The sequence below is a fragment of the Macaca thibetana genome, chromosome 17 (assembly GCF_024542745.1).
Source record: "Macaca thibetana thibetana isolate TM-01 chromosome 17, ASM2454274v1, whole genome shotgun sequence".
Lineage (NCBI taxonomy): Eukaryota > Metazoa > Chordata > Mammalia > Primates > Cercopithecidae > Macaca > Macaca thibetana.
The window spans coordinates 19,722,497-19,750,112 of NC_065594.1; the positions used below are offsets into that span (position 1 = coordinate 19,722,497).

A 27,616-nucleotide genomic window follows, 5' to 3' on the forward strand; every position below is an offset into this window, starting at 1 on the left:
TTCATTCTCTCATGTAATTCAGTAATTATTTACTATGTCCTATCTCTAAAGATTATAAGCTACTTGAAAACAAAAGACATAATACATTTTTCTATATGTTATTAATAAACACAATTTAAAAGTACAGTGTGTGTTAAAAAGTCAAGCTAGGTCAAGATCAAAGGACATTTTCTTTTCCTAATTTTTACTTACTAAAATTCTTCATTGAGACAGTAAAAGATTAGTGTTTTCATATGTTTGTTTTAGCATTCTATAGAATTTCACATGATGCATGCATGCGCTTCCCAGAACCAACTGGTGGTAAGCCAAGCTTCACTGACTATCCTCAAAGGGACATACATAACATGTATTTTTCTGATTCAAACTCAGAAATTCATCAACGCCCCCCAACAAACAGCACAAAAAAGGGAGGTCTCACATTAAAAGGACACTCAAAAACCCTATAAACTATTTTCCACATGTCTACCTAAGTTTTAATAAACAAAATAACTATTTGGTTCTTCTAAAACTCCTTAAAAATTAAACTCATATAGCTTCATAATTTTTCCTTCAATCTTTAAAAGTTAAACCCTTAAATCTGACTTTGATCATTTAGATTTATTGTTTAAAAAGATATAGTAACTTCTATCAATTTTCGGCTAGAAAAACTGTTAATATATAAACTTTATAAGACATTCCTAGAATGGCCAGATCTAAGCTAAAGTTCTATTTGTGAAATTTATTGCTCTGTTGACAAGACAACTGCAATTTATAACCCTCCAATCACTGAGGCACAAAAAACTTGGTGACAACAGAAAATAATACAGGGAAAGGCAAAAAGTAATAAAGAGAATTATTATTTCCATTTATTCAGTGGAGATATCAGGACCACAATGAAGGGCTAGACATTTTTTCCAGATTAAAGCCAAAAGTAAGAGATTTTTGATGCTTAGCAATCTAAAATAATTAAGCTCTTCAGCTACATTTTTAAATGGACCAATATGTTATCTCCACTTTTAACTAGGATGAAAACACTAACAATTTCACTTGGATATCTCATTTCCATAAACAGCAAAAACGAACTGGGGGTTGGTGGAGCTCAAGTAGGAAATAACTTTTAAAATAAAATTATCTTAGAAATAAACCATAAAGGCAACTTGTAGAAAAGATCCACATTATAGTTATTTAACCAGCTTATGATTCTAGAAAAAAGAAAATAAATATCAGGCACATACTTATTCCCCCAACAAGTATTTATGAAATCTACTATATGCTATTTACTGGGTATACAAAAATAAAGACAAATAAGATACGATCCTTGTCCCAAAGTGGTTTAACATCTAAAAAGAAAAAATGTAAACAGATAACTACAAAACAATGTAAATAAACAAGTCAACCAAAAGATGATAGAATAGAGAGGGGTAAATACCTGTGAGAACCTGAAAAAACTTCGTAAGTGACATGTGGGCTATTTCTTTAGAAATAAGTAACATCTATTTTTTCCAAGGAGAGAACATGAGAGGAAAGGGGGTAGGGGATATTCTAGGAAAAATAAGCAAAGGTGACCCTAAAAGTTAAAATCACCGAGAAATAGGTAGAATAGTAATTTAATGAAAACAAACCTTTTCCCTAACATTAGGGATACAGGATCTAGCATCAGAACACCTGCATTCAAGTTGTAGTTGAATGCCATTTACTAACTGTATTTTCTTAGATAAGTCAACCTCTATAACTTTCCATTTCATTTTTCATCTTGAAGTTGTACCAAGTAAGAATTTACTTTGTAAGCTACAAAATGCTTTGAAAGTTTTACAGAATGCTGATATACTAATACATAAAAGTTAATAATTAGATACTAAAATTTCAAGATCAAAATATTAGCCTAACATTTCACAGTGAATTTATGCCATATATATGAATTCAAATGCCAATTTTTTATTGCCTAAAAAAGTCACAAAAGTAAATACCTTTTAAATATGTAAAAGATATATGTTCCTACTAGGTGCTGTAGTAAACATCTAATTGCCACCACATGATGCATACAATCCATATAGTACCAAAGAAGCCTACAATGTCCTTCGAATCAACAAGTGACAGAAGTTTAATGAAACTAGCTTTATGCTTAACTGGTCTCCCCAGTGGCAAATTAAAGCAGCAATTGTACATCTGTGTCTCTGTTCCTCTCATCGTGGTTTAACTGACAGGAAGCAGAGAGTAAGATATGGCACACAAATGTCAAGTATTTCCTGCCTTCTCTGTTACATCTTTATGTCTTGTTTTATAAATAGTCCAATAGTTTGTGTGAAAATATATCAAAGTACAGTAGCAGAAACATATAAATGGTGAAGAGTGTTTATACAAACAGAGCCAATAAAAAAGTATTTTGGTCTTGGGATCTAAGATTCAACATGCATGCAAAGACTCATTTATAGTCTTCTGAAGAAGTATTCTTAGGAGCAAACACCACACAAATTAAGATTTGAAAACCACAATGACTGAGTAAAAAACCAAGTGTCTAAATAACAGAACAGGCCCCTAAACTATTTTACCCAACTGTTTACATGAGTAACACTTGACCACCTTGATATATGACCCCCCACAACCCCTGCTATACCTATAAAAAAAAAAAAAACCTACCACAAACAAACAAAAAAACCTTTAAGCAACTGACTATCAACAAAGCAGGACTGATAACTTGCATCTTTCATCTTCGGTCATTTTTACCATGGCTTCTTATCAGCACTCTCCTGGATTACAATTTGTAACCCCCAACCAAACTATCTCTACTCCCTTCTCACTTCCTGTATATCCCAAACTTGGCTCATGTTATTTACTCATATATATTCAACTATATACAACCAAATAGAACTCTGTTCTCCATAGGTGAATCCTGCCTGCTTCAAGTCATGTTAACCAAACTTCCAGTTAATTATAACTAAGGGGTGCGCATTTTTCATCATGCCAAGCTGCCTCCCAAATTAATAATCCTTAAGAATGAATTCAATTCATTACTCATATGATTCATATTCTGTATCATAAACTTGGGCAAAATGCAGCTATCTTATCCATTCATACTGGTCAATATTTACTTATGCTATAATAAGCATAAGTTGCCACAATTACAATTCCACCAGGGTTTAGTGCTATTCCATTCTAGGTCAATGTCCAAAACCACTCTTCATATTTTACTGCACAGAAGTCCATGTTGAGCTTCCTGTGACCTCTCTTCCCTAAACAGAACTTAACATATACCTAATAATCACCTGTAAGCATGGTAGTAGACTCCTGAAGTAACATTTCTTAAATGAGTGGCTTTGAAAAACAATTTCATTTTTACCCAGTATTTTTCAACCAGAAGAATCTAGCTCATTCTTTATAGGAGTCTAAGAGTTATTAGTGCCTTCCTAGCACATCTTTAGTATATCTCTGCTCTCACTGGTAAATGTATTAGCTAAATTGTCCCCAGTATCTAGGGAATAAGGAGTAAGTGCTCCATGAACCATGAAGGAAAAATGAAGGAAGAAGAACATCCATTTCCTTATACATTAGCTCCCCTCCCCTATCCTCTGGCTCTGATGCTTAGTGAAATAACCCTAAGGGTTGAGGGGGGCGGCGGGTGGGACGAGGAGGGAGTGGGGGAGTCTCAGAGCAGCTGCGGAGAACCTAGTGTCCATCACCTACCCAACAATCAAACACAGTTAACCATGTGTAACTGTTCTGTTCTACCAAGGGCAGATAAGCATTACATCTTCCTTTCAGTTTATTCTGAAGACTAAAAGGTTGTAAATTATCCTATAACAATACGCAAGTTTTTCTCTGATCTACAGATCAAAAGGATCAGGCACGATGTTCAGTTTGCAACGAAAACATTTTGAATAAAGTAATTTACACAATATACCTTATGTCTAAATACAAACTTTTTAAGTTGCCCTTCAAACTAAAACACATGTAACATTAATTCCAATGAATTATTCAAACTTAAACCTAAAATCTTATTTTTCCTTATAATTTAGTACATACATTTTGTATAGTATATTTTAAAACTTTATATACACAGCATGCTGTATATATTCTTCCAGCACACTTTAACAAGTTTATCTAAGACATACAATTTTGAATAAACACAATGGCTATTTGGAAAGGAATTTTAAACATCAAACCCTCCTTAGAACTTGGTACTTAGGAAAATATTAAACCTTACTCAAGACAAGTCATGATTATTATTAGGCTTCCATTATAACAAAGAGAAATACCTCAAATGCACAAAGCAGCCAATCTTCAATGATGCCGCTCACAAAAAGGGTTCCTCCCTGCTGCAGAGCACAGATAATACACCTCAGGAACGCCCTGTGTGGAGGTCTTAGCAGGAAGCCCAAGGGACTCAACTCAACAGTAGCCTTCTAACCTGCTTATAACTCATTTCTTTAATTCAGTCTGAAGCTAAATAATATGCAGCAACTGAAAGCTCTCTCAGTTAAGAACACAACGGGAAAATGTAGATCAGAAAATGCCTAAAGAGAAATTGAGTCTACTGGAGGAATTTCATTTGAAGGCACATTCCACATATTATTATTATTATAAAGTATCTAAAAATGATTGATACCACTGCCAATTCCTTTTACTGTAAAAATAAAATTGCTGTACAAACATCCCTTAGCCTACTGGAGAAGACAGTAACTGCCACCTTCTGCCTTTCAACTTCCCTTTTCTTAATCACAAAGACATCAACTAAATGGAAGCACTGAGGCTCAGAACCAACGCCTTCATTTTCTTTGAAGAATGCTGATTTCCTCATTAGAGAGGTGCCAAAAACAGGAAAATATTGTGTTATAACCTTATATTTAACATAAACTTTAATAAAATTATATTTCTGCCATATAACATTTATTTAATCCACCCCTAATTTTTAGACATTTGTATTATTTCTAATGTTGCACTATTAACAGTGATTCACAAAATGTAATCCTCAGACCCACAAAGGATCCAGAGACTCTTTCAGGGGGCTCCTGAGATCACAACTCTTTTCATAATAATGGCAAGGTATTATTTGGCTTTTCCACTGTGTTGACACTTGCCCTGATGATGCAAAAGCAAAAGAGGATGAAACTGCAAGTGTCTCTGCCCTGACCAAGGCTGCACCCTCAAGCCACGAGTCTACTCCTTACCACTGGGCACTCACATTTTAAAAAGGTGACTTCACTTAAGAATGTCTTTGAAGAAGAGTAAAAACTATTTTCTTGAATCTCAACCGTTAAATACATGTTTTTAATATTCTGAGTGATAAAATGGGAGGTACAAATAAAGTACTACTGGCATAAACAGAAATAGCATTGTTGTCTTGAGAAAAAGCATTTATGCTATTATTCTTCGACGTGTGAGCTTAAAACTAGCTGCTGCTTTCATGAATGTAATTTTTACTTAAAAGAACTAATTATTATTCAGAATTGGATATCTGGCAGAAACTTTTCCCAAAACTGAATAAAGCATGCCCATCACGTCAAGGAAAACAACAGCAATTGTCACCAATTATAAAATGCAAGCTTTCAATTGAAAATCAGAATTTTAGAAAACTTGTATCTACTGCTTTGACTCTGTTGACTTCTCAATGCATTTAAAAGGCTTTTCCGATGAGACTGGTGTGATTCTGATACTATGTCAACATTTGCAATACACAAATGACTCATGCATGATGTTACAAAATCTTGCTTAGGTTACAAAAAAAAAATTCAATCCATTCAAAGTACAAGACAGACCCAAGGATGTTAATGTTACAGGGGACAAAAAGTTCATTCATAGGTTTTCAGAATCTCATTGTTCTAACCTTTAAAAAACTAGCATTTGTTGATGAGCTTTGGTGTAGTATCAAAGAATATCCACAATTATCTGAAGTGGACATTAAAATACATCTACTTTTTGCAACTAGACATCTGTGTGAGGCCGAATTTTCTTCATATTCTTCAACTAAAGCAACGTATTCTAACAGATTTCATGCAAAAGCAGGTATGAGAATATAGCTGTCTTCTGTGAAGTCAAAGATAAAAGATTTACACCCTTCTCGGTACAGCTTTTGTTTTGGAAAACATATTTGTCTTTTTTTGCACTGTGTTTTTTCACAAAAAACAGGGTCCTGCTATGTTGCCCAGGTTGGACTTGAACTCCTGGGCTCAAACAATCCTCCTGCCTCAGGTTCTCAAGTAGCTGGGCTTGGGTCACTGTACCTGGCTCAAACTTGTCCTTCATAACAATAATTATGTTAACATGTAATGGGCGTATTATTTGTAAATAAATACATTAATATTTTTCAAGTTTCTGTTTTAATTTCTAACACTGGTTAATATTGGTAAATGTAACCCACATGAACCAAAGCTCTTTGGGAGCCTCAATTTTTTTTTTTTTTTTTTGAGACGGAGTCTTGCTCTGTCGCCCAGGCTGGGGTGCAGTGGCCGGATCTCAGCTCACTGCAAGCTCCGCCTCCCAGGTTTACGCCATTCTCCTACCTCAGCCTCCCGAGTAGCTGGGACTACAGGCGCCCGCCAACCCACCCGGCTACTTTTTTTGTATTTTTTAGTAGAGACGGGGTTTCACCGTGTTAGCCAGGATGGTCTCGATCTCCTGACCTTGTGATCCGCCCGTCTCGGCCTCCCAAAGTGCTGGGATTACAGGCTTGAGCCACCGCGCCCGGCCGGAGCCTCAATTTTAATAGTATAAAGATGATACAAAGAGCATGAAGCTTGGGGGAAAAAAAAGTGTAAGGTTTGAGAACTGCTACACAATCACAGGATATGATTCAAATATCCTTATAACTGAATCTTTGGTCCCATCCTTAAATTTTCTACCAAGAACTGAATTCTATCAAAAGAAACATAGACTTTCCAAGCATTTGACATCATAATGCCAACTGTCCTGCAGAAGATTTTTTCAGTTTATACTGTTAGCAACAGAACACCTGCATGGACATTTAATGTCATTTGCAACGACCCACAATACTTAAACTATTGTCAATATGATAGATAAAAACACAGGGGGGTTATTTGACTTTAATTTGCATTCCTTTGCTACAAAGTTTAATATATTTTAATTTAATTTAATTTAATTTTATTTTATTTTATTTTGAGACGGAGTCTCGCTCTGTGGCCCAGGCTGGAGTGCAGTGGCCGGATCTCAGCTCACTGCAAGCTCCGCCTCCCGGGTTTACGCCATTCTCCTGCCTCAGCCTCCCGAGTAGCTGGGACTACAGGCGCCCGCCACCTCGCCCGGCTAGTTTTTCCTATTTTTTAGTAGAGACGGGGTTTCACCGGGTTAGCCAGGATGGTCTCGATCTGCTGACCTCGTGATCCGCCCATCTCGGCCTCCCAAAGTGCTGGGATTACAGGCTTGAGCCACCGCGCCCGGCCTAATTTTAAAGGTAATAATTTAATATACTTCCCAATTTTAAAGAATTGGTTATTCTTTGTGGAAAGGGCTAGGAGACACAAGTAAATAAATGGTAAAGGTGACCGTCTATGATTTTTCTCATTGGGAAAAAAAAACTTCAAATTAATGTTTTTACTCTAGTTGTTTGGTTTAGAAAGCTTGTGTTTTTTTAACTTCAATTTAATAATGTAAAACTCTAAGATGATATTTAAATTACTAGTTGCAATAGTGCAGCAGTTCTCAAACTTTTTGGTGTCAAGATCTCTTTATGTTCTTAAAATTTATTGAGGACCACAAAGAGCTTTTGTTTTCCTAGGTCATATTTATCAATATATGTTTTTTACTTATAGAATATTATTATTTATTATATGCCCCTTTAAAGGAGTCTTTTCTCAGAATAGCATATTGAAAAAAAAACTCTCTGGGAATTTTTCCTTGATTAAAAACAATGGTGTTAAATATACATGCTTTGGGCCAAGCATGGTGACTCATGCCTGTAATCCCAACATTTTGGGAGGCCAAGGTAAGAGGATCGATTGAGTCCAGGAGTTTGTAACAGTAACAACAAAAATCACTAAAGATTCAGGAACTGCTATCATTACAGTAAGAATTCTAAGGAAGCTACATAAAACACTGATCAGGAAGCAAGATGAAACACTGAATATGCCAGTAAATCTGGTTAGATGCAACAATCTATTAGCTACTTAAACATTCATGGATGTTAATACTATACTAATTATTTTATGAACGTTTTTGTTTTGAAATGTGTTTTTGAAAAATATTTGAATGTGGGATAATTCTGAAGATGAAACCTAACTAAATTACTTCTAGGTAACTAAAGCTCCAATTTGTTAATGGATCTCAAGTGGAAATTACTATTTATCCATCCAGAAGTATGCCTAGATCTTCTTAGTTATTTGCGACAGACACACAGTCTTATAACACTTACATCTGAATCTACCCAATCCCTTTCACTGAAATAGGCAGTTAACTTTTTTTTTGAGACAGGGTCTTACTTTGTTGCCCAGGTTGGAGTATAGTGGCACGAACATGCCTTACTGAAGCTTTGACCTCCTGGGTTCAAGTGATCCTCCCACCTCAGTTCCCCAAGTGGCTGGGACTATAGTCATGCACCACTATGCCCGGCTTATTTTTGTATTTTTAGTAGAGACAGGGTTTCATCATGTTTTGCAAACTGGTTTCAAACTCCTGGGCCCAAGTGATCCAGCTGCCTTGGCCTCCCAAAGCGCTGGGATTACAGACTTGATTGAGCCACCGTGCCTGACCCCATTTTTAAGTGATGCAGAGTTTTCATTTTTTTGAGAGACGAGGGTCTCACTATGTTGCCCAGGTCTCAAACTCCCGGGGTCATGCATTCCTTCAACCTCAAGTTCCCAAGTAGCTGGGACTACAGGTGCATCTCAGTGCCCCTGGCTCTGATGCAAAGTTTATTTGCCACTTTTTTTTAAGTCAACTTTTACTACCAGTCAAATTAAATATTATTCCTCAAGATACTTACAATGTGAGGCAAAAATAAACTACAGCTTACAGATAAAAATGTATTATGAGGCCAGGCGCAGCAGCTCACACCTGTAATCCCAGCACTGGGCAGACCAAGGTAGGTGGATCACTTGAGGTCAGGAATTCAAGACCAGCCTGGCAAAACCTCGTCCCTACTTAAAAAAAAAAAAAAAAAAAAAAAAATAAAATTAGCTGGGTGCCGTGGTGGGCACCTGTAATCTCAGCTACTTGGGAGGCTGAGGCAGGAGAATCACTTGAACCCAGCAGCCAGAGGTTGCAGTGAGCTGAGATTGTGCCACTGCTCTCCAGCCTGGGCGACAGAGCAAGACTCCATCTCAAAAAAAAAAAAAAAAAAAAAAAAAAAAAAGAGTATTATGAAACAGTTAAACCAAAGAGGATTCATCTATCTACCACCTAGCTTTATATTTTACCATAGCTTGTTTCTGGTTTTTTGGGGTTTTGTTTTGTTTTTAAGAAAAAAAGGTCATCTATAGTTAAAGCCTCCTCTAATATCCCTCTCCAGTCTCATGTCATCCCTTCTTGGACTATTCTAAGTTTGATTTTATTTTCTTCTCTCTGTTTTGAGAGACAGGTTCGTGTTTTGTCACCCAGGCTGGAGCGCAGTGGTACAATCACATTTCACTGCAGCATTAACTCCTGGGCCCAAGCAATCCTCCTGCCTCAGCTTCTCGAAGCAGCTGGAGCTACAGGAGTGTGACACCACACCTGGCTAATTTAAAAAAAAATTTTTTTTTCTACTTGTAGAGACAGGGTCTTGCTATGTTGCCCAGGTTGGTCTCGAATTCCTGGCCTCAAGTGATCCTCCCACTTAGGCTTTCCAAAGTGCTCAAATTATAGGCATAAGCTACAGTGCCCACTCATCAACTATTCTAAAATTGATATCTTCCCTATTATGTATTTGTATAACTTTACTACATGTATATCAATATAGTAGGATTGCTTTTATATGCGTAATTGGGAACAAGTATTTATTAAAATTTATTTTTTATTCAAAATTATGTTTGAAATAATTTAATTCTAGTTAAGAAATGACAAGCATACTGAACTGTTTTAGGGGTCAAATATATTGTTGTCTACAGCTTACTCTGTAATGCATCAACTGCCCATCTGTTTAGGGTCCTGGTGGATTTTACACCCCAGGGCAATACACCATAGAAAGATTCTGAATGGGTTAGAAGTCATCACTGGCAGGTATCTGATCCTAGGAAAGATAATGAAGATCTCTAAATTACATTAAACTATCTATACTCTGCAAAGCCTTCACATCCCTCAATGTGAAGATACTGCTCTAGAGAACTTCTACATTTATGTTCCAGAGAACCATGTACAAGTGTTCCCAAGCTGAAAATAATCTAATGCCATCAACAAGAGAGAATAAATACATTCTGGTATAGACAAACAATAGAATACTATATTGCAATGAAAAGTAAGATAAGTCACAAAGCTGAATGAAAGAAGCAAAGTCACTACAGAATATATGGTGTGATTCAGGTGTATAAAGTTCAAAGAGGTAAAACTATAAAGAAAAGATTATCACAAAAGTCAGGATAGTAGTTATTTTTTAAAGGAAACAAACACGAATAGGAGTGGGGGCCTTCTAGGGTAATAGACATACTCTATATTTCTTAACACGGGTTGTTTCTGAAAATACTTATAAATATGAGGCAAAACTTTAAATAACATTACAAAATGTTTACCCATGTTGTAACACTTTACAATTTTATTTAAACTCTATATCTTTTATATATTCTCCTACTTGTGCATTTCATTTTTAAAGAAAAAATAATGAATTGCCCCATTACAATACTAAACTCTCATTTAGTATTTTGATATAAAAAATAAGATGTATATAAATTGTTAAATCACTTCATTTTAATAGTTTTATTATAAAATTTTATAGCTTTACTATTTATAGGATTGTTTTCTAAACCCAGAAACTAATTTTCTTTAATTATATTTAGATTTTTTAAATTGCACTATGTAACAGCACAGACATAATGATCACTGTATGACTGGGCATCTATCATGTAGATACTGCAGCATGTAAAGTCACACTGGTGCCTGCTACTTTGAAGAGCTTCTAATATACAGAGTAGAACACAGGAAGAGGACAAATCACATGAAAACACAAACTTAAAAAATAAAAACAACTTCTCTCAGTGGTTACCTTTGGACAGCAGGACTGAGAGTGAGAAGGGGTAGAGGAGGGAGGCTCCTTTTCATTATAGACCTATGAATTAAATTTTGAATGGTGTGCATATATCACTTTTGATAGCTTTTAATATAAAAATTGTTAAACCAATCTTCATACAAACTATGGAAGGCAAGAGGGCTCTAACAATGAGGATGATGTTAATACCTGGAAGAGAAGGAATCAAAACGTTTCTGCATAGAAATTTGTACATCTGAAGCTTATCTGCATAATTTCTCCCTCTCTGTCAACAAAGCAAATAGCACACAATGAGTTATTTTTCTCATATAATAACTTAAGGTGCTTAGAACCATGACCAGAAAAGACATGTGTAGTATTGCTCAACAGCCACTTTTATTATAGTATACAGTTCATTTGACAAGACACAAAAAACTCTCTTGTAGGTTCTCCATACTAACGGAAGAAAAATTGTTCAGATAGTTGGAAACTGTCCTAATCATTGGAGTTGACTCAATAATATTACTAACTTAATTTCAACCATTTATATGAAGCAGCTCTTAAGTAAAGGAGCAAAACATGCTGGTTAATTTGTGAAAGCAATGATTATCTTCAAACAATTCAACTGAGGGGACTTTTCTTCTCATTTATACAAGTCAGTGAATACCGAACAATGTCCCATTAGGTGAGATGGAATGTTAGGCAGACCTACAAATATGCAATCAAAGATGCAGTTAAATATCTGAAGAAGCTTCAAAACTCATATCCAAGCATCACAGGGTTAAAAAAAGTTACTTCCTCCCAGACTCAAACAAGTACATACTATCACACTGGTCTTCAAGTCGCCCCTGCCCCCCCATAAAAAAAAAGAAAGAAAAGAAAAATATTACAAATAATAATAGTGTATTTCCCAAGAGAGAAGAGCTTTCAAAAAGCTGTAAATGCCACCCTAAATCAGTAAGGGGGTGTTTTTCCTAAAGCCCCAGGAACAAGAGGATGGAGAGGGAAACCAAGAAGCAACAATTGGAACCAAAACAACTAACACTGAAAGAGTTCACTGAGAAATAAAAAATAGGTTAATTTCATTAAAAAACAAAGATTACTTTATTTATTATGGTCAATATGGCAGTAGGCTGCGGGGGTGGATCAGAGAAAAGGAAAGAGGGATAGCCGCATGGCTGAACAACATATAGCACAACAAAAAAATGGACTAGAGAAAGGGAAAACTGGGATGGGAAAGGAGCCTAAATGGGTTCCAACACTGATAAAAAAGTACCCTAGTTGCTTTCCTTCCTTACTAGAGGCTACCGGCTTCAAAACAGCATTGCTGCCTAAAACCTCACATATTTAAATGCAAAACAGCTAATTCCTCTTCATAGCCTTAAACCTGTAAACTCTCTTTGTGAAAGTGTGGCATATAAGCACCTACATCATAATCATTTAGGGTACACAGGAAAAAATGCTGATTGTTTAAGCAAATCCTAGGCCTAATGAATCAGAATTTCTGAGTTAAAGCTGGGTGATTCTTTGTTACACTAAAGGTTGACAATTACAGCTTTAAAGGTAATACTATCAGATAGTATTACCTACAACACGCAGACACCAGTCAGAGATTAAGCTGAGGGCCAAGTGCTTTTTAAAGATGTGCCATCTTTAACTTCAGCAAGATGGCCAACTGAATTTGTCACATAAGATGGCAAAAAAGAGTAGCCAAAGGTTTATTACAGCAAATAATACCTCTCTACTCATATGTGCTTGGTACTTTGTCAAAGGTTGAAAAAGGCAGAAAAAACAGAATAAAACCTCTCTCCTCTCAAACAGCATATATTCTTATTCTTACTGAAGACGCTCTTCTTAACATAGTAAATGCTATTCGACCTTCAACATTCATCATTCCTTCAAGATAAACTCTCCTGAGTATTCTTTCAGTCATCTTTTATCTCTAGGCAATCTGAACCTGAATTTACCTAGTCAGTGGTTGGTCCCATTCTTTACTTCACTTGTTAACAAGCCCTGTTTTCCCAACAAGAATTTAAGTTTATGAGGATAAAGTCCATGTTCCTAGCCTTTTGTGCTTTTTGTTGTTTAGAACAATGATGGCCACACTGTGGACGATTTCACACTGAATTGAGTTAGGGCACTCAGACATTTAGGAGATTCAGCAGTTATGCATAAACTATTAAAAATCCAAATTTCAAACCTAGAGATTTTCCAACCACCCCAATAAAACATACCAAAAAGTTAACAGACAAAAGAGTTTGTAGATACCAAACAATTCTCTTATTTCAAAGGAGGAGGAGAAGATGTAACAAAGATAAAATGAGATTAACTACCTTATAATAAGGTCAAATTTAAGATAAGTGTAATGTGAAAGCTTAGACACCTCTGGATTTTGTAAATTCACACGCAGAGTTTTACAAATACACATACTTTAGTACAACAAGGTATCACATTAAACAATATTTGCCCTCCTAAAAGAATATGAGGTAAGGACGGGCACGGTGGCTTGTGCCTGTAATCATAGCACTTTGGGAGGCCGAGGCGAGTGGATCACCCAAGGTCGGGAGTTCAGGACCAGCCTAACCAAAACGGAGGAACCCTGTCTCTACTAAAAATACAAAAGTGGCCGGGCGTGGTGGCGCATGCCCGTAATCCCAGCTACTTGGGAGGCTGAGGCAGGAGAATTGCTTGCACCTGGGAGGCAGAAGTTGCGATGAGCTGAGATTGTGCCATTGCACTCCAGCCGGGGCAACAAGAGTGAAACTCCGTCTCAAAAAAAAAAAAAAAAAAAAAAAAATGAGGTAAAACTAAAGCAGAAATAAAACTGTCTTTGTATCTAGAAGCTCAAATTAAATTCTCAACTCTTTATATTTCCGTCTAAAGCCATCTTAAAATAAGCAATGTCATGAACAAAAAAATTCTAACAGTGAAAAACAAAAAGTTGTTGTAGAAATAAAATGAATGCATCATCTTTCTGATGAAAAAGAAAACTAACTACATTTTCAAAATCACTGGTTGATCCATTTGGTTGCAACTTATCACCAAGATTATCACCAAACATCTTAATTAAGGTTTTATTTACTCTTAAGGAAACACAGAGCATTTCAAACAAAGCATCACTTGTTGTGCACTGGCACGAGCAGTTCCAGACTGGGAAGCCATGAGGCACTGCATGACCTCCAGCAAATCACAGGACCTCTGTGGGCCACTGTTTCTTCATCTACAAAAGTGAGGCAGTTGGACAATCTTCGGTCACTTACAGCACTGAAGTTCTATAAATCAGTAATTCTAAATTTCATTCTGATGGCTCAGTTCAAACTTACATTCAACCTTATGGAAGGAAAAACGTGGAGAGGGAACTACTGAATAAATTTTTCTGGTCTTTTCTTGGTTCTCTTTTTTTTCCCCCTTCTCCCTTCTCCTTGAAGCTCCACTTCAGTCCTTATCACATAAGAAAATATATAAACAATATCTATTTTACTTAAACTGTACCAGCTTCTTAAATTTAAGAAACCAATTTCCTCTACTTCTCTTTAATAAATAAGACCTTAATTATGCCGCTTATTTGTGTGCCTCTTGATTTTTCTCTTATGGATCACCACCTTAAAAAAAAATTTAAAAAAAAAATAGAAAAGTCTTCATTAGATTTTTCACACAGACCAGACTAGAGGTAAATACAGCTTTTGCTTACTCAAAGGCTGACTAAACCAGCAATATACAAACAAAGATGATAGCAAATGGCTCAGATGAATTGGTAAAATGTCCGCTGTGTCTTTCTTGTAAGACCGCAAAATTGAGATGCTAATATCAACAATCCTTACAAAAGAGTAAGAAATAATAACTGATTGCCTTTCTGTCTTCCCTGTAATCTGACAGGCCTTCAAGCACTTAGAAAGTGCATAGCAAATTCTCAAAGAACTAGCTAAGTATCATTTTGGTCAACAAGAAATGATTTGGCAAGTTTTATATCCAAAAACTCTATTTTTTGGAATCACTGCATATTCCAATTTTTATCTTCATAAATATGTTTCAGAAATGAAATACTACTGCACTCAGCCTTACAGAGCACCTAGGACTTTAAGGCACAGCAGGATGTATACTCACTAGCCAAAATCTCGTAACTACAATGACAAGTACTTCAGGAAAAGACTGAGCAATCTTTTCATTTACAGAAGGTTTTTTATTCAAAGCAAGCAAATTTTAAGTACAGTAACACAGAAGGAAGGCCAATACTCATCACTTTTTCTTTTTACACAAAATTGAAATAACCACGTTTCCTCAGAAGACAGCTTTACCTCTAAGGTTGTTACTCAGAACAAGTTTCCAGTGTGAATTATAAAACTTCATTTTTTTCCTAATAGTAAATGAATCCTGCTCGTCTTTCTTCCTCTTTATTTAATATTCACTTTTACTTGTTATCTAAATAATCTAATATTCATTTTTACTTATTATCTAAATACTCATTCACTTTACTTAAACTTCTATTGGGTTTCCAAAATGAAATGTGTAATAAAATTTCATTAACTTTAAAAACAGAGAGGGAGGAAAAAAAAAAAACCGTAACAGTCAATGAGCAACACCTTATGACTGAGTTGTCCCAAAACTTCACCCTTAGCTAAAATGCCAAAACAAAGCCACTGCCCCTGGATTGTTAACATCCATATCACACAGGAATAATACGGTTTACTTAATTATAACTTCAACTACCCCAAAAAATACAATTAGATTCTTTAAATTAAAATTTGACCTTAGTTTGCTTTGTGGTACTTAAACACAAACAAACAAACAAAAAACCTCTTTTATTCTTAAATTACATAGAAAAAAAAATCACAAAGACATATAAAATGCTTTAACAAGAAGATCTAAAACCTTCCAGAATTTCAGTGCTTTGTTTCCTCCTAGCAATTAAGTTCAATCAGGCATGTGACTGACCACACACATTTTATCAGAGTTAAAGAACACATTCAGCCATGTTCTTCCACAGGTAAGAACCACCCTGTTTATCAGCTCAAGAAACAGCCAGAAGCAAACATACAAAATCGTAACAAGTTACCTTCAAGTATTCTTTCTCTATCGTCTTTTGGGCTTGAAAATAAAAAGCAATCCGACAAGTTTTAGCTGTTAAAATGGCTCCTGTAGATTGGGGAAGTGGTGTCTGTGCTTCAGCTTATGAGTCATACATGAAACCAAGTGTTTCTAAGGGAGGCACGCCCATGTTGCTGTGGACCCAATTATTCTGCTAGGTCAAACATGCAAATCTGCAGGTAAAAACGGTATAGGAAAGTGGGGAAGAAGAGGCAAGGTGCAAGATCTACCTTGATTAGACCATTACTAAGCTCATATTAATTGCCATAATTTAAAACTAACAATAAAAGAGAGTAAGAATCTACAAGAGAGCAAAATTTAAAACTATATATTGTTTTAAAATATAAAAATCTCAATTTTTAAAAGTTACTTTACTGTACCAAATAAAACTGTGAAATGAATAAAGTGTGAAAGGGGATGGAAGGGAGATAGCAAACTCGGTGGCTCCTAATGTAACAATGGACTGGTGAGTATAATCTGGCTACTCATTAACCCTTTTATGAAAGAGCTATATTGCTGCGTAGTCTGGAAAGGCTAGCAAACTACAAAGGCACATGCAGATCTATAAGTTCACTAAACAGATAAAATCCACTAGAAAATTCAAAGTTCAGTGGAAAAATAAGTGTGAATTAAACTGGTTTACAGACTTTTTAAAAACCCACACCCCAATGTTAGAAAGTAATTTAGAGTCCAACAAAGCAAAATGATTTTAAATAAAATGCAAGCTCGATAAAACCCTTTTTAAAAATTATCGGTACGATCATAGTTCATAACTCTGCAACTTCCAAATGATAGCCACAGTTTGATTTACCTTTCAAGCAAAACGTTCTATGTGTATTTCAAGCCTCTTGTGCCAGGCACCCTGCTACAGCTCTGCTGCACTTGTGGCAAGGCCAGCCTAAGGGGACAACTGTGGCCAGCGAAGCTCTGCCTTCCAAGTCAGAATACATCTGACAAAGTGCCCAAAGCACTGAAATATTACTACACTTACTTATCCTGGCCTCTGGGTGAATATACTTATTAATTTATTCTAAGAGCTTAAATTAATCAAAATGGCTTGAAAGCACTAAGTACTTCCAAAGCGCTTGAAATGATAAATGCAGCTCAATAGACAGCCTTCATCCTGGTATCTTACAAAAAGTAAATAGGATTTAGCAAGGTTTGCTCCCTTTAGTTAATGAGTTGGGAGTTTATTCTGGCTTACCAGAGGCATAGATGAGAGCACAAGCTGTCACTGACTTAGGAACTTTACAAAATGCTGCAAAACTGCAACGATTGTGAACCGACTTTCTGCCTATTAAGTGCCTATTTACTTCTTACACTGAACGTTGCTTGGTTTATCTTTTTACTGAAAAATAATCTCCATGGTTTTACAAACTGTTAATTAAAAATTTGTTAAAAAGAAATATAGATCATGTTTTCTCCTGTCAAATGTCATATTTAGCTTACTTTAGCTCACTTACACAAAATGACTATTCAGAGCCCATGCACCAAGAAACAAGGTCCGCTGAGCAGTCACGGGAGATTCACTTGTTCACTGGAAAGTTCCCCCCAAGTAATTTTCCATATCTGAAATTTATTTTAGATAATATTAATGTAAACCTAACAATGTGATTATCTTCTTTTGGCTAATTAGAAATGAAAATTGTAACAGGTAAAAGAGGGGAACAGTATTATAAAAGGATGTCAGAAAAAGTGAAAGAGCTGATAATGACATAAAAAAAAACCCACCTTATAAAACTAAAAATAAATATAACTTTAAAAGTATTCCATATGAAGCCATTATATAAGGTCAATAAGTTGTAATATTCCCTAAGTATATTACCATACACTAAGTGTCTCCAAGTCAGCATTAGTGTAAGACAGGCCTTCGAAAGCCAAAGTGGGTAACATCAAGTGTGTGAGATGTTTTATGAAGAACAGATACCTAAAAGGATAAGCTTCTGCTATTGAGAAAATCCATTTATATAAAGCACCCCATTACTTAATAATGGCAAATATTCCAAACATAATTTAAAAGAAGTACTCTGGCCACCAGTAATGTGAAGAGAATTAAAGGAAAAATAATTATATACCTCTCCAACAGAAACAAATATCTTAGCTGTTCCTAAGGAGATGACTCCAGAGCTGCCATTACAAGATATTATCCCTTTGCCCAGGAGTGTCCCTATTAGCATTATTCTATCACCTACAGGAACTGGATCCTTGTTCTATTCACAGCCCCAATAAGTCAATCTCTGCATATGAGAGTATCAAAGAAAAAAAAAAGGCAAACAGTTTGACACACGTTCTAGTCAATCTATTTGGGTTTGAATCCCAGCTCTGCTACCTATTAGCTATGTAATCTTGGGCAGTTACTTAACAATCCTGCATCATAACTTATTTATCTATTATTTAGCCTAATAGTATCTACCACACAGAGTATGAGGATTAAAATAAGTCCACATACTGCTATCCAGACTACATAAAGCACTTTCACAACTCAAAAACAAGAAAACAAACCAGTTTTTTCAATAGTCAAATCTGAATAGACACGTCACTAAAGAAGTGACACAGATGGCAAAAAAGTACATGAAAATATTTTAACATCAATACTCAATAGAAAAATGCAAATTAATGTGACAATACCACAACAAAACAAAACAAAAACCACCAATAATACCAAGTATTGATGAGAACATGGAGCAACTACAACTCTCATATATTGCTGGTGGGAATGCAAAAGTTTAGCCACTCTGGAAGATAGTTTAGTGGTTTCCATAAACATACACTTACCACATGATGCAGTAATCCCCTTCCTAGGCATTTACCCAAGAGAAATGAAGATACATGTCTATTTTAAAACTTCTATGCAAATATATATAGCAGTTTTATCATTCACCAAATATTGAAAACTCAAATAATGTCCAGCAATGGGTGAATGGATAAATCCATGTAATGGAATGGTATAATATATCCATATAATGGAACGCTACTCAGCAACAAAAAAAGGTCTGAATTTCTGATATATGTGACAACATGGATGAACCTAAAAGCATTAGGCTGAACAAAATAAGACTGACTCTATGACTCTGTATGATTCCATTTATATGTGACATAATGGAAAAGGCAAAACAAAAGGCACAGAAATCCTATCAGTGCTAGGGGCTGGAAATGAGGGGAGGGGATTGACTACAAAGGAAGACAAGGAACTGTTATAGGGCGATGGAAACATTCTGTATCTTGATTGTGGTACTGGTATATGACTTATGTACATTGTCAAAATTCATAGAGCTATAAAACTAAACAGGGCAAATTGTACTGCATATAAACCATATCTCAATAAAACTGACTTTTAAAAAAAGAAATCTAGGCCAGGCACGTTGGCTCATGCCTGTAATCCCAGCACTTTGGGAGGCCAAGGCAGGCGGATCACTGAAGTTCAGGAGTCCAAGGCCACACTGGCCAACATGGCGAAACCATCTCTACTAAAAATACAGGTATTAGCCAAGTGTGGTGGCAGATACCTGTAATCTCAGCTACTTGGGAGGCTGAGGCAGGAGAATTGCTTGAACCTGGGAGGCGGAGGTTGCAGTGAGCCAAGATTGCACCATTGCACTCCAGCCTTGGTGACTGAGCAAGACTGTGTCAAACCCCCATGTTCTGTAACAAATCTCCAAGTTCTGCACATGTACCCCAAAACAGAAAGAAAGAAAGAAAGAGAGACAGAGACAGAGAGAGAGAGAGAGAAAGAGAAAGAAAGAGAGAGAGAGAAAGAAAGAGAGAGAGAAAGAAAGAGAGAGAAAGAAAGAAAAGAAAAAGAAAAAGAAAAAAAGAAAAAGAAAAGGAAAGGAAAGGAAGACAAAGAAAAGAAATCTCGTTTAGGTATATGAAATGTACATACTGTGGATATGTTTATTTCTAAAATTAGATATGGATCAAGTCAGTATATATCTTACTATAAAGCTTTCATGGCTGCTCCTGGAATTGTCAACATGTATATTTGAACTATTAGCTGAGAGAGATTGAGTCAACTGAATGAATTTAAATGCCAACTAAATTTCAGATACTATTTATTTCCTCCACTGAAACAGAATTTATAAAAAGAATTTATTGTGCTAGGGCTTATTTTTCCTTTTTATCGTTACCTCTTCTCTTTGAACTCAAATCTGAAAACTTCTAGTACAAAAATATAGAATACTAATTTCCATATCTAGGAAACTTGGGCTAAAAAAAGCTTTGTTTGAAACCATCCCATAGGTTGGAAGCTAACATGCTATCACTATCAGAGATGGAAAAAGAAAAGATCACACCATTAACATGGCAAATGATCAAAATCAATGTTTCCCACTATTTAAATAGAAAAATAAAATTTAAAAGACTGAGATTGTTACAAATCTTTCAATCAAGCAGAATTTATTTTGTTGATGTTAATGCCTCTCAAAAGTATAATTCCAGGTTCCAAGAATTGTGCAGAATTTCTACATGTGAGCTTAAACGTAAAACATAGTTAATTTTCTATGCTCTATCACTAGCTTTGTTAAACCAAATCCTCTTTCCCACTTCTGCACGGACAGGTAACTAGGTGGTACATTTTACTACCCTCCAAAAGTGGTCCTCTTAGACAACAGTCTATGTATTTTCAGGAGCTTATCAAAGGCAAAAGGGGCCATGGCTTTTGTCTACACTATATTCTCATCACCTAGGACAGGGCCCAAAACTCAGCAGAAACTCAGACATGAATGAGTGACTTTCCTAAAACTGCTCACTGAGGGGAAAAATGTAGTATATCAGGATTTTAGTAAACATTGAAATATCTTTAAAGACATGACTTGGCCCCTATGACTTGATATAGATCAATTCAAGGTTCTATTGCAGGTATTATTCTGGGTGTTACCGTTTCCTCTGATATTAAAAATAACCAAGAACTGATGGTATGATTATATTCTTTATAAAGCTCCCAGGTAATAGGCTGACTGCAATCTCAAGTTGTTTGTATAGAGATATTTTATCTCTCATAATTAAATTTTAAATTCAATATTAAAAATAATTTATCTTTTACTTCAGGAGCCTGTAACCAGGAATGCACCCCTTAAAGGAACTTCATGAAGACACATGCCAACTCCTGGAAATGGATTCAGTAGTACAGGTGGAGGTCAGGCTTATGAGAACCACTGCTGTTTTTGTTTGTTTGTTTTGGGGGGCAGAGGACAGTTGTTTTTGTTTTTTGAGACAGAGTCTTGCTCTGTCACCCAGGCCGGAGTGCAGTGACAGGACCTTGGCACCTCAGCTTATGGCAATTTCCGCCTCCCAGGCGATCCTCCCACCTCAGCCTCCTGAGTAGCTGGGACTACAGGTGTGCACCACAATGTCTGGCTAATTTTTGTATTTTTTGTAGAGGCAGGGTTTTGCCATGTTGCCAAGGCTGGTCTCAAACTCCTGAGCTCAAGTGATCTGCCTGCCTTAGCCTCCCAAGGTGCTGGGATTACAGGCGTGAACAACCACACACGGCCACCACTGCTCTGTTTCTATGTAGCCCCGGCATCTATCTAGTTACTGTTCTTCACAGAGCAGTCACTCAAAGACATTTGCTAACCTACTATTCAATAATCTCTAAATGTTGCAGAGAGGAAATCTAATTTTTATACTGAGTTTAGAATGAAACTTAAGCTCCTCCTTTGCTACTCTTCAGGTAAAAGAGTACTCATCATATCACAGAAAAATAATATCACAGTCTCCTCCTGTTTCTCTACCACCAACTGCCTACTTTAAATTCACCTATCACTCTGCTATTAGAGAAGTCTTCCTTAAGAACAACTCCGAGAGTGAAATGATTATCACTTACGGCCCAAAAAACAAAAAGAAATAAAAATAACTGACTTCTTAGAGGCAAAATTAAAAGCCAGACTATTACAGTGTTCAAGGCTTTCACAATCTGACTTTTAATTTCCCTGACTTTTCCAGCCCTATCTTCCTGACTCCCCCTCACTCCCCAGCCCCTGACAGCTGTACGGAAATTTCCTGAATTGTCCCATTCCTATTTGTCTCACTTCCTTGTAACTCTTCCCTGGGCCTGAAAAGCACTTGCCTTATTTCCCATCCTGTCCCCGACCTCTGCCTAATGAACATCCATCCATCAAGTCTCAATTTCAATGCCTCCTTTGCAGAAGGATTTCCTCAACAGCCCCACTTACAATTACTGTGAGAACTGATCATCGCAGAACTGGAAGAGACCTTAGAGATACTTTATCCAGTCCAGTGGTTTCTAAAGTTTTTACTTAAGCAGCTGAATTCTTATAAAGCCTTCAAGGAACCTTGACACTCCATACATTTAAGTCTTCACTGTAGGAAAGCTTAAAACACGAATCCAATCCAATCTCACTTTAAAAATAGAGATAAGAGGTCTGTACCAAGTGACTTCCCAATGTCAAGTTAGTGACTGATTTGAGGGACTCTGTCATTCATTTAACAAATATTCACTCAGCACTTACTATGTGCCAGGTACTGTTCTAGCCCCTTGTTATACAGCAAACAAAAGAGACACACTCATGATAAATAAACCCTATTCGGCCTATGCAGAAGACAGATGAATCTAGGAGAATCATGGTGGATTCTCATAAGCTTAACCAAGTGGTGACTCCATTTGCAGCTGCTGTACCAGATATGAGTTCATTCTTTAGCCTCAACACATCTCCTGGTATTTGTTATATACAGCTATCAATCTGGCAAATGCCTTTTTCCCCCATACCTGTCCATGAGGCCCACCAGAAGCAGTTTCCTTTCAAATGGCAAGGCCAAAAATACCTTCGCTGTCCTAACTCAGGGATATATCAACCCCCAAGCCCTATGTTATAATTTAGTTCACAGGGATCTTGATCACCTTTCCCCTCAAGGTAACGTATTAGTCCATTATATCAATGACATTATGCTCGCTGGACCTAATGAGCAACGAGTAGCAACTACTCTAGGTTTAATGATAACACATCGCATGTCAGAGGCTGGGAAATAAATCTGACTAAAATTCAAGGGCCTTCTATTTCAGTGTAATGTCTAGGGGTCTATTGGTGTGAGGCATATCATGGATATCTCTTCTAGGGTAAAGGATAAATTGTTGCATCTGGCCCCCCCTACTACCAAGAAAAAGGCACAATACTTAAGTCGTTTATTTAGATTTTGGAGGCAACACATTCCTCATTTAAGTGTTACTCCAGCCCAACTACCAAGTGACCAGAAAAGCTGCTAGTTTTGAGTAGGACCCAGAAGAGAAGGCTCTGTAACAAATCTGTAACAAACCTGTAACAAATCTGTAACAAATCTGCTCTGCAAGCTGCTCTGCCTCTTGGGCCTATGACTCAGGAGATCCAATGGTACTTGAGGTATCAGCAGTTGGCAGGCCTCTCTCTATAGGTGAATCACAGCACAGGCCTGTAGGATTTTGGAGCAAGACCTTGCCATCATCTGCAGGTAATACTTCCCTTTTGAGAGACAGCTCTTGACCTGCTCCTGGACCTTAGTAGAAACTGAACATTCACCACGGGCCACCACGTTATGCAATCTACTTGTCTATCATGAAGTGGGTGTTACCTGACCCACTCGAAGCCACAAGGCTGGGCGTGCATAGCACCATTCCATCATCAAACCGAGGTAACATATATGTGATTGGGCCTGCGTAGGTCCTAAAGGCACAAGTTACATGAAATGGCCCAAATGCCCATGGTTCCTGGTGCTATACTGTCTTTTCTCACCCAGATTGTACCTCTGGCCTCATGAGGAATATTCTACAATCAGCTGACAGAGCCTTGTTTACAGATGGTTCTGCATGATATGCGAGCACCACCCAAAAGCGGACAGCTGCAGTGCTACAGCCCTTTTTCTGGAACATCCAGTCATGAAATCTTCCCAGTCGGCAGAACTTACGGCAGCACACCCAGTTGTGCACTTTGCTGTGAAGGAGAAATGGCCAGATGTGTGATTATACATCAATGCATGGGCTATTGACAATGGTTTGACAGGATGCTCAGGGACTTCGAAGGAACATAACTAGAAAATTGGTGACAAAGAAATTTGGGGCAGAAGAGATCTCTCCTAACTGGGCAACAGACGTGAAGATATTTGTCTCATGTGAATACTCACCCAAGGGTGACCTTAGCTGGGGGGGCGGGGAGGGCTTTAATAATCAAGCGGATAGCATGACCTGTTTTGTGGACACCAGTCAGCCATTTTCCCCAGCCACCTGTCATTGCCCAGGGGGCTAATCCTGGACATGGTGGCAGGGATGGAGGTTATTCACGGGCTCAGCAACATGGATTTCCACTCACTACAGCTCACCTGGGTATAGCCATGGCTGAGTGCCCAATCTGCCAGCAGCAGAGACCAGCAAAGAGCCCCCAGTATGGCACCATTCCCTGGGGTGATCAGCCAGCTACCTGGTGGCCGGTTAACTACGTTAGGCTGCTTCCATCACAGAAGGAGCAGCAGTTTGTTCTTACTGCAACAGACACTAGATACAAATGTGCCTTTCCTGCATGCAATGCTTCTCCCAAAACTACCATCCATGGACTCACAGAACGCCTTATCTACCATCACGGCATTCTACACAGCACTGCTCCCGTCCATAGAACTTATCTCAGTCACAAAAGTGGGGTAATGGGCTCAAGCTCATGGAATTCATTGGTCTTACCATGTTCCCTGCCATCCTGAAGCAGCCAGCTTGACAGGATGTTGAAATGGACCTTAGACGATGCAGTTACAGTGCCAGCTAGGTGATAATACCTTGCAGGTCTGGTGCTAGGTTCTCTAGAAGGCTGTATACATTCTGAGTTAGCATCCACCACATGGTACTGTTTTTCCCATAGCCAGGATTCAATATTCCTTGTTTCCTGAACCAAGGAATACAAATAGGAATGGCACTACTCACCATTACCCACTAGCAAAATTTTTGCTTCCTGTTCCCATAACTTTATGCTCTGTTGGCCTAGAAGTCTTAGTCCAGAGAGAGAGGAATACTTCCACCAGGAAACACAACAATGATTCCGTGGAACTGGAGTCAAAACTACCATCCAGCATCTTTGGGCTCCTCATGCCTCTAAGTCAATGTAGCTGGGGGTGATTAATCTAAACTAGGAATGGGAAGCTGGACTACTAACTCATAGTGCAGGTAAAGAAGAGCATATCTGGAATACAGGAGATCCCTTGGAATACAGGAGATCCCTTGGGGCCCAAACCCTTTAAGAACGAAGACCCCCGGCCGGGCGCACTTAGTATTATCACGAGGTCAGGAGATCGAGACTATCCTGTAAATGGTCGAAACGGGAAACCAAAAATACAAAAAACCCAATCCAGGAAGCTACTTGGGAGGCTGAGGCGGGAGAATACTAATAGCCTGGGAGACAAACCCGTTTAAAAAAAAAAAAAAAAAAAAAAAAAAAGAATGAAGACCCCACCAAATAAAGAACCACGACCAGCTAAGGCGTTTGCTGAAGGCAAAGAGAATACAGAATGTGTAGTACATGAAGGTAGTTATCAATGCCAGCTATAACCACCTGACCAGTTGGGGAAATGAGGATTTTAACTGTCCTGACTATGTTCTCTCTATTTTGTTCAGAATACATTTGTGTGTATATACACATAGATATAACAAAGCAAATATCTTTGTGTTCTTTCCTCTTACTCCTTTACTACATAAGATGTATTTACTTTATGTCAGTATTTAAGTATTGTTAATTTATTTTTTATCTTTTTGAGACGGAGTCTCACTCTGTTGCCCAGGCTGGAGTGAAGTGGCACCATCTCAGCTCCCTGCAACCTCTGCCTCCCAGGTTCAAGCGATTCTTATGCCTCAGCCTCCCGAGTAGCTGGGACTAAAAGTGCGTGCCACCACACCTGGCTAATTTTTCTATTTTTATTATTGTGTTTTTAGAGACGGGGTTTCAGCATATTGACCAGGCTGGTCTCAAACTCCTGACCTCATGATCCACCCACCTCAGCCTCCCAAAGTGCTGGGATTACAGGTGTGAGCCACCATGCCTGGCCAAGTATTGTTAATTTTACATCATATAATTAAATTGTGGGATATAAGAGGAGAACAACATTCAAGAGCTTTACCTCCTCTTCTGGGGAGAAATCAGTGCATTTTCAGTTGTATGCAGGGTAGTTGTATCATTTCAGGCAGAACTACAATTTCGCAATTGTCTCTATTTGGAGATTAAGTATGGTTTAAGGAGATGCACATGGGTGCCACATGGGTGCCAAGTTGACAAGGGGTGGACTTGTGATGGTTAATTTCAGATGTCAACTTAACTGAATTAAGGGATACCCAGACAACTGGTACAGTATTATTTTTGAGTATGTCTGTGAGGGTGAGGGTGTTTCCAGAGAGACTGGCATTTCTTTTTTATTTTTTTGAAACAGAGTCTTGTTCTGTAGCCCAGGCCTGAATGCAGTAGCCTGATCACAGCCTCAACCTCCCAGGCTCAGGTGGATCCTCCCACCTCAGCCTCCCGAATAGCTGGGACTACAGGCATGCATCACCATGCCTGGCTAATTTTTATATTTTCTGGAGAGACAAGGTTTTGCCATGTTGCCCAGGCTGGTCCTAAATTCCTGGGCTCAAGTGATCCACCCGCCTCAGCCTCCCAAAGTGCAAGGATCACAGGTGTGAGCCAAAGTGCCCAGGGAGATTAGCATTTCCATCAGTGGACTCCATAAGGAAGATCTGCCCTCATCCAATGTGGGTAGGCACCATCAATTGACTAAGGACCTGGATAGAAAGGTGAATTATCTCTTTCTTGGAGCTGGGTCACCCCCCTTCTCCAGCAACTGGAAAGATCGCAGTTACCAAAACTGAGACAGGAAAGAGGACAAATGGCAATGGTTTGAGGTAGAGGAATATCAGAGTTCAATTCTGAACACATTAAGCTTCAGATGCTCATTAGTTACCAGACTAGAGACACCAAATGAGATATGCAGTCCTGGAGTTGAATATAAAGTCCTAAAGCCCAGGTTAGAGGTATGGGCTAGAGATCATAAACTTGGGAATAATTAACATACATATATATTTATATTTATATTACATTAACATGTATATAATATTAAAGCTATAGGTTAGAAAAGTAACAATGACAGATTCTTGGGACACTCCATCATTTAGAAGTATGAGGCATCATTAAGAAAGATGAGGCATAACTAACCAAGAAGGCTAAAAGGAGTACTCAGAAATGTAGGAAAAAAACAAGGCATGTGTGTTTCCAAGAATAAGGAATGAGCAACTGTGCCAAATGCTGATGGCAGATCAAGTTAGATAAGGTCTGAGAAAAAAAACGACAGTTGAATTTGGCAACATGGAGGTCACTGTTGTTTTAAAAGGAAAGTTTTCACGGTACAGCAAAGGTAAAAACAAATACAAAAAACTGATTAGAAAAAGTTTAGGAGAGAATAAGAGATGAAAAACTGAAAACAGAAAGTAATTTT

The 27,616-nt window shown here is 37.6% G+C and overlaps 1 protein-coding gene across 5 annotated transcripts in view; it reads right to left on the minus strand.

Moving 5' to 3' along the window:
* ELF1 (E74 like ETS transcription factor 1) overlaps positions 1-27,616 on the minus strand; it is a 115,242-nt gene that overhangs the window by 69,310 nt on the left and 18,316 nt on the right. Inside the window, exon 1 of one of the 5 annotated variants that reach the window (XM_050766126.1) lies at positions 16,137-16,511. The exons of 2 other annotated variants lie outside the window; for them this stretch is intronic. The gene's annotated coding sequence lies outside the window, so the exon portion shown is untranslated. Of the gene's footprint in view, positions 1-1,946; positions 7,037-16,136; positions 16,512-27,616 lie in introns of those variants that run through there. 2 more of the 5 variants (XM_050766131.1, XM_050766130.1) reach the window with 2 other exon arrangements.